Consider the following 12,891-nt stretch of genomic DNA (forward strand, 5'->3'; position numbering starts at 1 on the left):
CAATCTAAGGTCCCTAACTCACATTCATACACATACTAGGGCCAATTTAGACAGAAGCCAATTAACCTAAGAGCATGTCTTTGTGTAGGAGGAGACCAGAGTACTTGGAGGAATCCCACACAGCAGAGGGACAACATGCAATCTCCAGGCAGGTAGTGTCGTGGTTGAGATTCGAACTGGCGACCCTAGTGGAAGTGCTAACCACTTAGCCACTGTGCTGTCCACTATAAATTTATTATTACAAGAAAGGATTTTGCTAGCTTTAGAAACTGCAGCTTGGCACTGCATGCTATAATTCAATCTATGATCTACCAGAACCCCCCCCCCCCCCCCAATCCTTCTCCACCCCACCATTGACTCCCTCAACTGTTCCCAATTGGATTAATAACATTTTATAGCAGACCTTCACCCACTAAATACACTAAGCAACTTTGCACTCACAACCCCCACCCCCCCCCCCCCACCTTTCCCTCCGTTGTATTTTAATTTTTTCTTCTTATTTACAGTCCAGGCTGCCATATGTACATAGAGAGAATGACATCTCTTCCTCTGGGATAAGAACATCAGATTTCCCAGGATGCTTCAGGCTGCAGGAGGTTGGCAGGAGTGGCGTATCATCAGGCAGCTGGCTGTCTGAGCTGGGGAGAAAGTCAGTTTCCAATGATGCCATAAATAAAAAAAATTGGTGTGGGACCCCCATGTGTGACAGCAGCGCACAGGATCATAGCAAGATAACACTGGGTCTCCGGGTGGGCGAGTGTGTGAATTGTGGGGGATGAAGTTCATCTTTAAGGACTTGTTTACACTTACAACTGTCACTGCCATTCCTCTACAAAGCAATCTGCAGTGAATCCTTTTCAGAGGCATTTGATAGGCAACTTAGAGGCAACATGTCACTTCTGGGATTCCTACTTTAACCCTCGAAAGGCCACAGAACAGCACTGCGCCTACCTACATTACATGCAGTTGCAGCAAGTATAAATGTGGCCTAGGTAGTGCCGTCATTCAACCTGGAAGACAGAGAATGTCTTGTGACAGCGAAGAGGTACTGCAGGGGACAGCTCCAGAGGGGAGTGTTAGAGCCAGAGCTGTTTTATTTTTTGTTAAAGTGGCTGTAAACCCTCACATATACCCAGTGAAGTGAACAGCCTCAGATGATACACAAAGATGAAACAAATCTCCCTACATAAGTTTTACATGTATATCAGCTGTCTTCAGTTTTATATATTCTTTAGAAAGTTCAGATCGTGTTAGAGATTTTCTCTTCCTGGTTAGCACTGCAGTGATCCCTGGGCAGACAGCTGATTGGAGGAAAGGCACACATCCCCTCTCCTCATAGGTAGAGACTTTCAGAACTGTTTATTGAATAGTTCAACACTCTGCTAATCTATTTATAGCATCCTCCCCCACACAAAATTCAGGCTGCTTTTATCTGTTGATGGAGAACTTGTCAGAAGTAATCAGGCTGATAGAAGAAAGGAGCAGGAGACAGCTACAGAACATAGGGCTTTGAAGAGAGATTAGAAAACACTGCAGATATATGTGCCCAGCTCAAATTTCATGAATCGGGTTTACATCCACTTTAACGTCTGCTGGGGAATATATATATATATATATATATATATATATATATATATATATATATATATATATATATATATATATATATATATAAATAAATGAGCTCATAGTTGACCTTTAAAGTGGAACTAAACCCTCCTATCTTTTACTGACAGGGAAGCTACTGTCTATGATCTGCAGCTGCCACGGTGCTGATCGGTATGATCAGCTATGACCCCAGCCATCTGATGGCTTGACAGTTCGGGTAGAGAACACATAGGTCAGTGATTATTCATGGTATGCATTGACTGTAAATGTTTAGGGAAACCATTAAATCAAGGGACTTAGTTCTGCTTTAAAACAGAACTAAACGTTAAATACTTAAAAACTGCAAACAGGTAGGTTTTTATTGCAGAAAAAGTACTTACCTGCCTGCTCGCAACCTTCTCTTGAATGCATGCCGAGTTGCACGTCTGCAGCTCATAATGCATTCCCGACACACTCGGGCCTTGCTGGAAAAAGGGACTCACAGGCGCATGCTCTAGATGGCGTTATTCTGTCACCGGCCAATAAAGAGTCTGAAAACCTGGCAACAACAAATAGCCAGGGAGAAGATGACAGTGGCCAGCAAGGGACTAACCCCCTCATCAATGGAATGAAGAGAAAAGTATTTCTCTAAGTTTAGTTCCACTAAACTAAACCCCCCTATTCTTTTCAGCCATCTTAGCCTTGGTCTGATCTACAACTGCCATGGCGCTGCACATGTGATCAGTTATGACTCCAGCCTTTAAATAGTGTGACAGTTTAGATGAGAGCACAAACAAATGTGACAGTTAACATTCCTGGCACCAGGAATGTAACTGTTTTTTGAAACTGTGAGAGCCGGTTCACACGGGGGCGACTTGTCAGGCGACCTAGCCGCCTGACAAGTCGCCTCCCGTTCAGTACAATGGAACCGTTCTAATCGGAGCGACGCAAGTCGCTCCGACTTAGAAAAAAGGTTTCTGTACTACTTTGGGGGCGACTTGCATAGACTTCTATACAGAAGTCGTTTTGCAAGTCGCCGTGGCAGTCGTGTGCAGGTCGCCTCGGTGAGGTGACCTGCAAGTCGTGCCGCTTCTAGTGTGAACCGGCTAGGCTTCATGTACACCCTGCCTACATTTACAGCAGCTGCGGGAAAAACGCGAAATTTTGCATTTTCCTGTGCCGGGGGTCAAAACGTTCCTATCCCGAATGTGATTCTTCTGCGTTCAAGAAAAGGGAGGTTGAAGTTCATCTAACTGCAGCAGCTCCTAAACTCTGATAAAAGCCTATGTGTACATTGACAGACACGTAGGCTTTTATGGAGTTGGGGAGGTTCAGCAAAAAAACGTCAGAAGCTTCTAAACTCAAGGTTTAGGAGCTGCTAGTATACCTGAAGCCATTAATCGATGGGTTTAGTTCCGCTTTAAAGCGGAACTGAAGGCACCTTACTTACCACCTCTCTAACAGTCCCGCACAGGTATCGTCTCCCCAGGTGGCGGTTTTTGGGCATCTCCATTGACCGCTGAGGTACGAAGCAGCTCTTATAGTCATCCCGGTACACAGGGACCGTGCTGGAGATGTAAGCCAAACTGCGCATGCCCAGCTCCGTTTACATGCTGCAGAAGCCTGCCAGTAAGAAGGTAGATGTATTTTATCACAGAAAAGACATTGCATGTCTTTTCTGCGATAATAGACTCCCTGCTCGCAGTCTATAGACACAGGCAGCCTGCTGGGGATCGATCCTGCACAAGTGCCTCCATAGGACGCGTCTTCTTATGAGGGGTACTCGGCGAGGGACCCTAGAAGAGGAGGATTGGGGCTTCTCTGTGCAAAACTATTTCACAGAGCAGGCAAGTAGAATATGTTTATTATTAAAAAAAATATTTTAAAAATGTAAGGTTTACAGTCACTTTAAAGCAGATTGATTATTTTTCATTGTGAATATGCTGAACACTGTATCAGCTGCCATTCATGCAGAAAGCCAGGCCAACAAAAGGGTCACAAGCTTTCTCTATTGTAGATAGACATACAGGGATTAGCATATATGGCAGAGGCCACCTAAACACTATGGAGGGAGTTTTAGTAAAACGAGAGCACACAGAATCTGGTTCAGCTGTGCATCAGCTTCCAGGTTTTAGCCTTAGTTCACACTAGTGGGATTTGTCATGCAATTTGACAGCTCGAAAATCGCATGACAAATTGCACCCCATTGCCTGAAATGGAACTGTTCAAATCATTTCAATTTCATTACAACTTGCATTACTTAAATGAAGTCACACATCAAAAAAAAAAAAAAAAAAAATCGCACTGATCAGGCAGCTTTGAAATCACGCTGAAGTAGCGAGATTTCATAGCGGCACTGGTGTGAGCCAGAGCTTATTGTCAAAGCTTAATTGAATAAAATTAAGTTAGAAGCTGATTGGTTATCATTCACAACTACACCAGATTCTGTGTGCACCAGTTTCAGTTGAAGTGATATTAAAGCAGAGCTCCAGCGCCCCCACCCCCACAAAAAAAAACAAAAAAAAAACAGTAAAGTCAGCAGCTACAAATACTGTAGCTGCTGGCTTTTAAGATCTTAACACTTACCTGTCCAGGGATTCTGCAATGCCGGCACCCCAGCTGATTTTTTTTTTAATCGGCTTTCAGCAGCTGCCATTTCTTGTAAGGGAACCCAGCAGAGAAGCCTTGCCGCTTCACAGCCACTTTCCTACAGTGGCTGTGCTTTTTAAATGGCCCGGCAGCAGTGGGAGGATGGGGAAGGAGGAGGGGAGCTGAACTTCCGGGGGGGCTTCCCTGCGGCGAGGTCTCCCAGAAGTGGGGACGGGCAAATGTGGCAGTGGAGGAAGCAAACAAGCCGAGTATCCCCTTTGTGTGGAGCTCTGCTTTAAAGTCGTCCTGTTTTTTTTTTCCTCATATTTCATACTTGCCTGCTCTGTGTAATGGTTTTGCACAGAGCAGCCGGGAACTTCCTCTTCTCAAGTCCCTCGCCAGTGCTACTGGCCTCTCTCTCCTTCCAGGTGCCCCCACACCAAGCAGATTTTCATGGGGGCACCCAAGCAGGCACGCTGCCGAGCTGTGGCTTTGTGTGTCCATTCACACACGGAACTGCTGCTTGGCTCCTCCCCCTCCATCACCAGAGTGGCTTTTGGCAGTCACAGCCAGTGAGCCAATCAGGAGTGCGAGTTCCCAGAGAGGCAAGGCTCTTGTGGACATGGCTGGATCAAGAGGGGTACAAAACGGGTATATGCATGTGCCTCCACTGTGGGGACACTTATAAGTTAGTGTTAGGCTCGATTCACACAGGGGCAACACGACTTCAGCGCGACTTTGTACCGCGGCTTCAACGCGACTTTAGCAAATTACAACGTGACTTGAAGTCGCCTCCATGACAGGCGACTTCGGCTGTGGCCAATCACAGGGCAATCAGCTCTCTGGGAGGGAGGGGTTTTCCCTGCAAAGTCGCTTGACTTTGAGAGAGAGATCCGACTTGGAGGCGACTTCCATTGATTTCTATGGTACAGGTCGCCTACCAAGTCGGATCCAAGTAGTACAGGGAGTACGCTCTGAAGTCGGAGCAACTTCAGTAGTGTCTATTAAGACGCTCCCATTCACTCCCATTGAATCTATTTCTGGGGCGACTCGGGGCGACTTGAGGGCGTACAAGTCGGATCCCAAGTCGTCCTAGTGTGAACCGACCCTAAGGTACCACAGATAACAGGGTGCCTTGACGAGGCTCTGTGGCTTACGCATGCGTTTGCAAATGTGTGCAGACTAAACCCCTGCTTTTAACGCATACCGTTAAGACAGGTTTTCCTGGTTGTCTGCGGACTGGTCGGTAAGTTACGCTTGTTTTTTTTCCCTTGGATTTATCCTTGGCTTTGTTTATATCGAGAAGGGGCTCAAGTATTAGGGGGGGCTGAGGGGCTGCTGCACGGAGAAGGTTTTTTATCTTCATGTATAGAATGCACGAAAGTAAAAAACACCTTGTGCCTTTACAATCACTTTAATTTCCCCTTACATGTGTGCTGGGACTATGAATGAGAGATAGGAGAATAATAGAAGCCACAAATAAACAAACGTGTGTCCCAGTCTGATGTCGCATACTGCGGGTGCAGGCTGAGCAGAGCTCGTCCAGGCTCAATGTATGAAGTATAAGGGAAGCAAACAACCCTGAGTGCTGCACACTATCAGGACCCGACAGACTATAGTAGAAGCAGCCTCAGCCCAGCTTTGTCCAGGCCACGCCCCCTCGTGCATTTCACCCCAGCCACGGGGCTTAGTCATGGAGGGCGAAACGCGTCAGAACATGGACTGGACGGAGCTGGGCTGAAGCTGCTTCTACTATAGTGTCTGTCGGATCCTGCTGGGGTGCTTTCCTTCTCTTATACTGCACAAAAAAACAAACAAACAAAAACAAAACAAAAAGAACCAGATATATTTGTTTTATGCTGCCCATCACATGGAAGATGTCCACATCGGTCTTCTGACCACCCCATACAGATAAGAACAGTAGACATGGCAGCAGTGTGTATACAGGACATTCTATACCAGCTACACATACATTTACAGGCAATTCCAAATACTTTGCGTCCTCCGGGAACCCCAGATGTGATTGTCAGGAACGAAGTGATCCACCAGTCACAAGTCTAATCAACCCCCAGAACTTGGTCACTCGGAGGTCGAAACAGGGCATTATATTGGCCTCAATACGTCTCATCGAGAGATCGGAAAAATAAAAAGTCTTCAAAGCGCGATCGGATCTTTTCACAGGAGTTCAATCGCTGAAATCGTGATCCGTCTACATGCCGCCAATTATATGATTATATTTTCTGTCTTTGACGGGTTTTGATTTCAACAACAACAAAAAAGGGACGATTCTATATATTTTATCTAATTATTATAAATGATTGATGACAGATGGATTTTGTATGACCAATTGTAGTCATTGACATTCTCTACACACAGAGGCCATGAAGGTGTGGAGTGATCCTGCCATAGATGACAGTCATGTAAACAGGCAGCCATTGTACATAGGAGGAGGAGAGGAGGGCTGTATATAGTGTGATCAGGTCCGCACACAATACACATACATAGGGGTCCCCCTCATTGTGTCTCAGCGCCCCTCCCCCTCTCACCTGTCTCCAGCACCCGGCAGGGCGGCTCCCCCTCTTCTCTCTGTCCGGCTCCACCCCTCGCCGTCCGTCAAGCTGCTGCTGAGCACGGTCGCTGTCGTTCCCCCCCAATCACTCGCGGCTCCCCGCCTCCCTCGGCCTTTCTCTTCGGTTCATTCCGCTACCCCCGGTGCGCCCCGGTCCTGGAGGAGAATCTTGTGACGTAACCGGAAGTCGGCGCACACGCCCATAGCGCCTGCCTGCGTCCTGTCGGCGCGTCACCGGTCACGTGCGGCGCCTGGCGTCGTCAAGGCAACCTGGGCCTACGAGGCTGTGTTGAGCCTGAGTTTGAGTAGTACATAAAGGAGGGGAGGGGGGCATACAATGACAATAGCTGTGCCATTAGTTATCCCTGTGCCTAAGCATTGATTTTTTTTATTTTAGGGCAGTTTCCTTTATTGGAACTTTACTGGTAACCCTCCATAAGGGCCAATTCACCCTATGTGTGGTGACAGATGTTTTACTGTATTGTAAAATGTCTGTCACCGCAGGAAAACACAGGAATTAATTGTTTCCAATGTGTCCCTTTCAAACTGCAACTTAGCCCAGCCCTCTGCTTCAGCGTGCTGTGAACAAAAGTGCACCAGCCCAAATTGCACTGCAATGTCGGGCAGCGCACCGTGCCGCTTGACTTTGCAATGAATGAAATGTAAGTTTTGTACGCTTCAAATAAAGCTGGTACAAAACAACAAAACAAAAGGGACTGTGCGTGCGTTGAATCATGCACCACACTATTCACTAGCCAGCCGGTAACGCAGAGCGGCCAGAGCACTGGATGGCTCCGGCTGCTCTGCAATTTATCATTGCAGTGTGAATAGAGTTGCCACCTCATCCCTTTAAACCCAAACACATATTAATTACTCAGGTTCTGTGGCTGATTAAGGTGGTAATTAAACTCACTTGTTGCCTTATCTGCATTTAATTAGCCTCAGAACCTGTGTAATTCATATGTGTTCAGGTTTAAAGGGATGAGGTGACAACCCTAATTGGCCTAAGGTGGGGTTCACACCATTGCGAATTGGATGCAGTTTTCTCTGCATCCAATTCGCATAGCAGGAGATTGTGACCGGCTCAACCCAAATTTAGGGCTGAAATCGGACCTGAATCCAGCCTAAATCTTAACCTCTTGAAAAAAAAAAAGCTTTGATATATTTATTATATTTAAAGCTGAAAGGCATAGTTCATATTTACAATTAAATGGCCTATGCAGGTATGCAGCACCAGTGGATAAAATCAAACCTTACACCTTTGACAAAAACTGAATGACACCCTTGCTATATGTGTAGGCTGTTTACGTATCTCATGAAGCCTGACTGGAAAACTCCAAGGAGGTTAATAAGAGACTCCTACCTGTTACTGTGCACCTTCACCATCACAGGAGTGAGCTTTTTCTCTGATTCACCCCCCCACCACACACACATGCACCTTCTCTCCCCTCACACAGTAACTCTGAGCTCAGCATTTGAGAGCTCACTCCTGTGATGGTGGAGGCAGAAATCCCAACCTGCAAAAACAAATTTCAGGGAGGTGACGCTTCACACCAGCACCGACCCGCTCCAATGAAATCAGCCTTACCAGTGCCAATTAAATGCAGCCTATCCAGACATCCCAAGTCTCCCGCGACTCGTGGGAGTCTCCCGCATTTGGTTGCAGGCTCCTAGACATCCGCGAGCGCCGGGTGATCTCCCGGCTTGGCCTGTCGCTCACAGACAGAAGTTAGAGCAGCCCGAGCGGCCGAATGGAGTACGGCCGCGGCGGCCGCTCGGGCTGCTTTGTCTACTGTCTGTGGCCAGAGGAGGGGGGCGGGACAGAGCCAGGAGCGCTGGGGGACACTGAAGGACAGTGTTGCCAACCTAACAGATTGAAATTTACTGACACGACGCCCAAAATTTACTGGCACAGCCAAGTTTTTACAGGCATTTCCAAAAGTTACAAAATTACAGTTTTAAGTACAAATTTCACTATTTAGGCTTCAAACAAATACAATATCATATGTAATTAGCAATGTGATTTAAGGTAGATAATAAGAGGGGGCATGGCCTGGCTCAGGATGTGATCGGACGTGTTCCTGTGTAGCTCCGGTCCCTCCCTACACAATCCTGCTCCATCCTGATCGTCCATCGTCAGCAGTCAAATTATTATTTCCTGGTGTGTCTCCTGCATCCTCGGGGGGCATTTTGGTGGATGGGAAAGCAGCGAGTGAAGAAACAACCGCCGGTAAAGATGAGCATCGCCACCCGCTCCTGCCAAGATGGCCGCCGCAACACCGTCCATGGGCCCAGTCCATCTCCAGCCTCCACTCCGGATCTCTTTAGAGACGGCCAGGACGGGTCCCCACCACCCTCCCCTGAGATTCCGGACCCTGCATACCGACCCCGGGCTCGGCGGTCGTGGATGGCGACAAGGAACCCACCCTGGCGGATGTCCTTACCATTCTCAAGGTAAACCATGCGGACCTAGTGGGGAAGGTGGATGGGCTTAAGATTGACTTAACCATTATGCGGCAGGATATGCACAAGTTACGTGGTCGGGTTACTGAAACTGAGCAACGTATCAGTGATTTGGAGGACACTGTTGCTCCCATTCTACCTAAACTCAATACATATGGGGGAAAGATTACATCTTCGGAGGATAAGGTCGATGACCTTGAAAACCGCCTACGCAGAAATAACCTGCGCCTGGTTGGACTTCCGGAGCGGGTGGAGGGTTCTGACCCTGTAGCCTTCCTAGAGAGCTGGTTCGAGCAAGAATTTGGCCGAGAACACTTATCCGCCTGTTTTGTGACTGAGAGGGCCCACCGAGTCCCCGGGCGCCCCCTTCCTGAAGGTCACCCCCCATGTACGATGGTGATCCATCTCCTTAATTACAGGGACCGTGACTCCATCTTGGGAGCTGCCAGGCGGAAAGGAAGTCTCCGCATTAATAATGCCATGGTGTCACTCTTTCCAGACTACTCTGCGACAGTCCGCAACAGTAGAGCCAGCCATCAGCGTGTAAACCAGAAGCTCCGGGAGCAAGATATTCAGTACTCCATGCTATTCCCTGCCACCCTTCGGGTCACATACCAGGGAAAAGCTCATTTCTTTCAGTCCCCATATGATGCCATGTCCTGGTGGGAAGCACTATCCCTCCCTCCTAAGCCTCCTGCCTGATGCGGATCCCCAAATTTTGATGGCTTCACTGCAGTAACAGAAGTTTCCTCCCTTCTCTGGGTTCTCCTTGCTTGCATTATTTTTTTTTTCCTTTTTTATTAATGCGAAGTTGTGTTTTGTTGCTGACATGTGCTGACCTTGGAGGATCCTACTTGTCTTCGGAGAGAGAGTACCAAGTCTCGGTTTATAACCAGGCCCGAGCTACCTTGGGGCTCAGTCCCCCTTATTTTCTTTTGGAAATATTGTTGTTGACCACTGACTTCTTTTGTTGCTTTTGAACTTATATTTTTTTCTTGCCCCCTGTTCCGGGCCATGTGCCCCAGGCATAGTACAAGTTCAGGGTATAGGCCCACTCCCCCTTTTTGGAGCTGGGCAGGGTATTTATTGCCCCTGTTGGGTAATGAACATGCTAATGTATATAGTTGTGTGGTTGTATGCATGGTGTATGTATGGATGGTTGGATGTCTAGCACTGCGGCACCTTTATTTCCTATGTGGCTGTGGCTGAGGGTGGGAAGCTCTCCGAGACCCCCCTGACCCTTATGCATTTATAATACCAACTCCATGTCTGACGTAACCGTTTGCTCGTGGAATGTCCGCGGGCTGAACTCTAAATTTAAAAGAGCATCTATCTTTGAGGCCCTGAAACATAGTAAGCCACATATCCTATGCCTCCAAGAGACTCACTTAATGGGGTCCAAAGTGATGGCACTTAAAAAACACTGGGTGGCCAATCACTATCAATCTACCTACTCCAATTATGCCCGGGGTGTTGCTATCCTAATTCGTAAGGGGTTGCCCTTCGTGTGTCATCAAGTTGTCCTAGATCCCAAGGGGCAGTATGTTATTTTACATGTATCGATACATGGCACATCCCTTATTTTGGTCGCGGTGTATCTCCCTCCCCCGGTCACAGCTGCAATGTTCTCTGATCTTAATATTCATTTTGCTAACCTGTCTAATTGTCCTATGCTTATCCTTGGGGATTTCAACTCGGTCTTGCAACCTGATCTAGATAGACTAAGACCTCTAAAATCTGAGTCCGGGTTGTTTCGTGCGTGGTGTAATACTTATGGATATGTGGATTTGTGGCGCTGGAAATTTCCAGAGGCCAAAGTGTACTCCTGCCAGTTTAGGTCCTATGCAGCCCTTTCAAGAATTGATTATGCTCTGGCCACAAAGGATTTTCTACCTGCTGTTCGATCCATAGCATATCTCCCCCAGACGGAATCTGACCATTCTATGATACAGGTGGGTTTGACTGTGGGCCATAGACCGGCGTTCCGAACCTGAAGACTCAGCCCTCTCTGGATCTCTACTCCGTAGATAACTGAGGGCATCCCGACTGACATGACTACTTACTGGTCCCTTAACACGGACTCTGCTCCTGTGGGTCTTGTTTGGGATGCCTTTAAGGCTGTGGTCAGGGGTTCCTATATTTCTAGAATTAAGTGCTACAGATCTGCCGGGAGGAGGACACAGGAGGATCTTCGAAAAGTGTTGGAGGACACCCGCACCCATCATACGGGTGCCCCCTCCTCTGAAACTAGAGGCATGCTGACAGAGGCCCACCGGGCTCTGCAGTTGCACATGGTAGACTTGACCAGGAAACAACAGTTATACCTCTCAGCTTGTATTCACGAGCATGGAGGGAAAAATGGCAGGCTCCTTGCATATCTTGCACACGCGGACTGTCAGGAAGCCGCGATTGCCACAATTCAATTGCCAGACGGGTCGACTACATCTGACGCATTGACTATTAATCAAACTTTCGCGGATTTCTATGCCACACTGTATAGGGGAACGGAAATCCCTTCAGAAACAGATTTTATGGGCTTCTTTGAATCCCTTGACCTCCCGGCGCTCAGTGACTCTCAGCAATCCCTTCTAGATAAACCCATTATGCTGGAGGAGGTCACCAAGGCCATAAGCCTCTTACCCTCTAATAAAACTCCGGGCCTGGATGGGCTTCCTTCGGAGTGGTACCAGGCACATATTGAGGTACTGCCTCCTAGGCTCCTCAAAATGTTTCAGGACTCCCTTAAATTAGGGAAGCTTCCTGACTCTATGAACGAAGCACTCATTGTGGTTATACCCAAGCCCGGTAAGGATAGACAACATTGCGGATCCTACAGGCCTATTTCACTCCTGAATGGTGATGAAAAGATTTTAGCAAAAATACTTGCCCTCAGACTCCAGTCGGTCGTCCTGTCCCTTATACCGCCGGACCAATCCGGTTTCATGCCTGGCAGGAGTACATTTGATAATATCCACAGGTTGTACCTACATGTTCATGAGGCAGCATGTGCAAAGTGTTCTGGTTTAGTCCTGTCCCTGGACATATTGAAAGCTTTTGATACTGTGAGTAGGTCTTTCCTATGGGAAGCTATGGCACGGATGGGTATTGGGCCAGATTTTATTCACTGGGTTCGATTACTATATGCTGACCCGAAGGCTAGGGTTCGCACAAACATGGACATCTCTGCACCAGTTTCTTTAAGCCGGGGTACTCAGCAGGGATGCCCTCTCTCTCCTCTGCTGTTTGCAGTAGCCATTGAGCCATTAGCCCTGGCAGTGCGGCAGACATCTGAGATTGGGGGTATCCATTCTGGCCCGCTAGAAGAAAAAATCTCTTTATACGCAGACGATGCCCTGATATATCTGGATGGAAGGGAGAGCTCTTTTACTAAATTATTGCAAGTGGTGGAGGAGTTTGGTGCGGTCTCGGGGCTCCGGGTGGGCTGGGAAAAAATCACAGGCCTTTGCTATCGGTCCCCCTTCTCCCTATGATTATCTGCAGAGGTCATGTATTCAACTAACACCCTCCTTTAAGTACCTTGGTATCCAGATACATGCTGACCTCCCTAGGTATGAAGAACTTAATATCACCCCTATAGTCCAGCAGATGACGGATAAATTCCGTACATGGTCGTCATTGCCCCTCAATCTAATTGGTCGTATAAATATATTTAAAATGATTTT

The 12,891-nt window shown here is 47.6% G+C and overlaps 1 protein-coding gene across 3 annotated transcripts in view; it reads right to left on the minus strand.

Moving 5' to 3' along the window:
• Positions 1 to 6,971, minus strand: part of LOC141106367 (mitogen-activated protein kinase 8) — a 58,626-nt gene extending 51,655 nt beyond the window's left edge. Inside the window, exon 1 of one of the 3 annotated variants that reach the window (XM_073597090.1) lies at positions 6,723 to 6,971. The gene's annotated coding sequence lies outside the window, so the exon portion shown is untranslated. The remainder of the gene's footprint in view (positions 1 to 6,722) is intronic. The other 2 variants (XM_073597089.1, XM_073597091.1) reach the window with 2 other exon arrangements.
• Between the last annotated feature and the right edge of the window lie 5,920 nt (positions 6,972 to 12,891).

This window comes from Aquarana catesbeiana, linkage group LG08 (assembly GCF_042186555.1).
Source record: "Aquarana catesbeiana isolate 2022-GZ linkage group LG08, ASM4218655v1, whole genome shotgun sequence".
Classification (NCBI taxonomy): domain Eukaryota; kingdom Metazoa; phylum Chordata; class Amphibia; order Anura; family Ranidae; genus Aquarana; species Aquarana catesbeiana.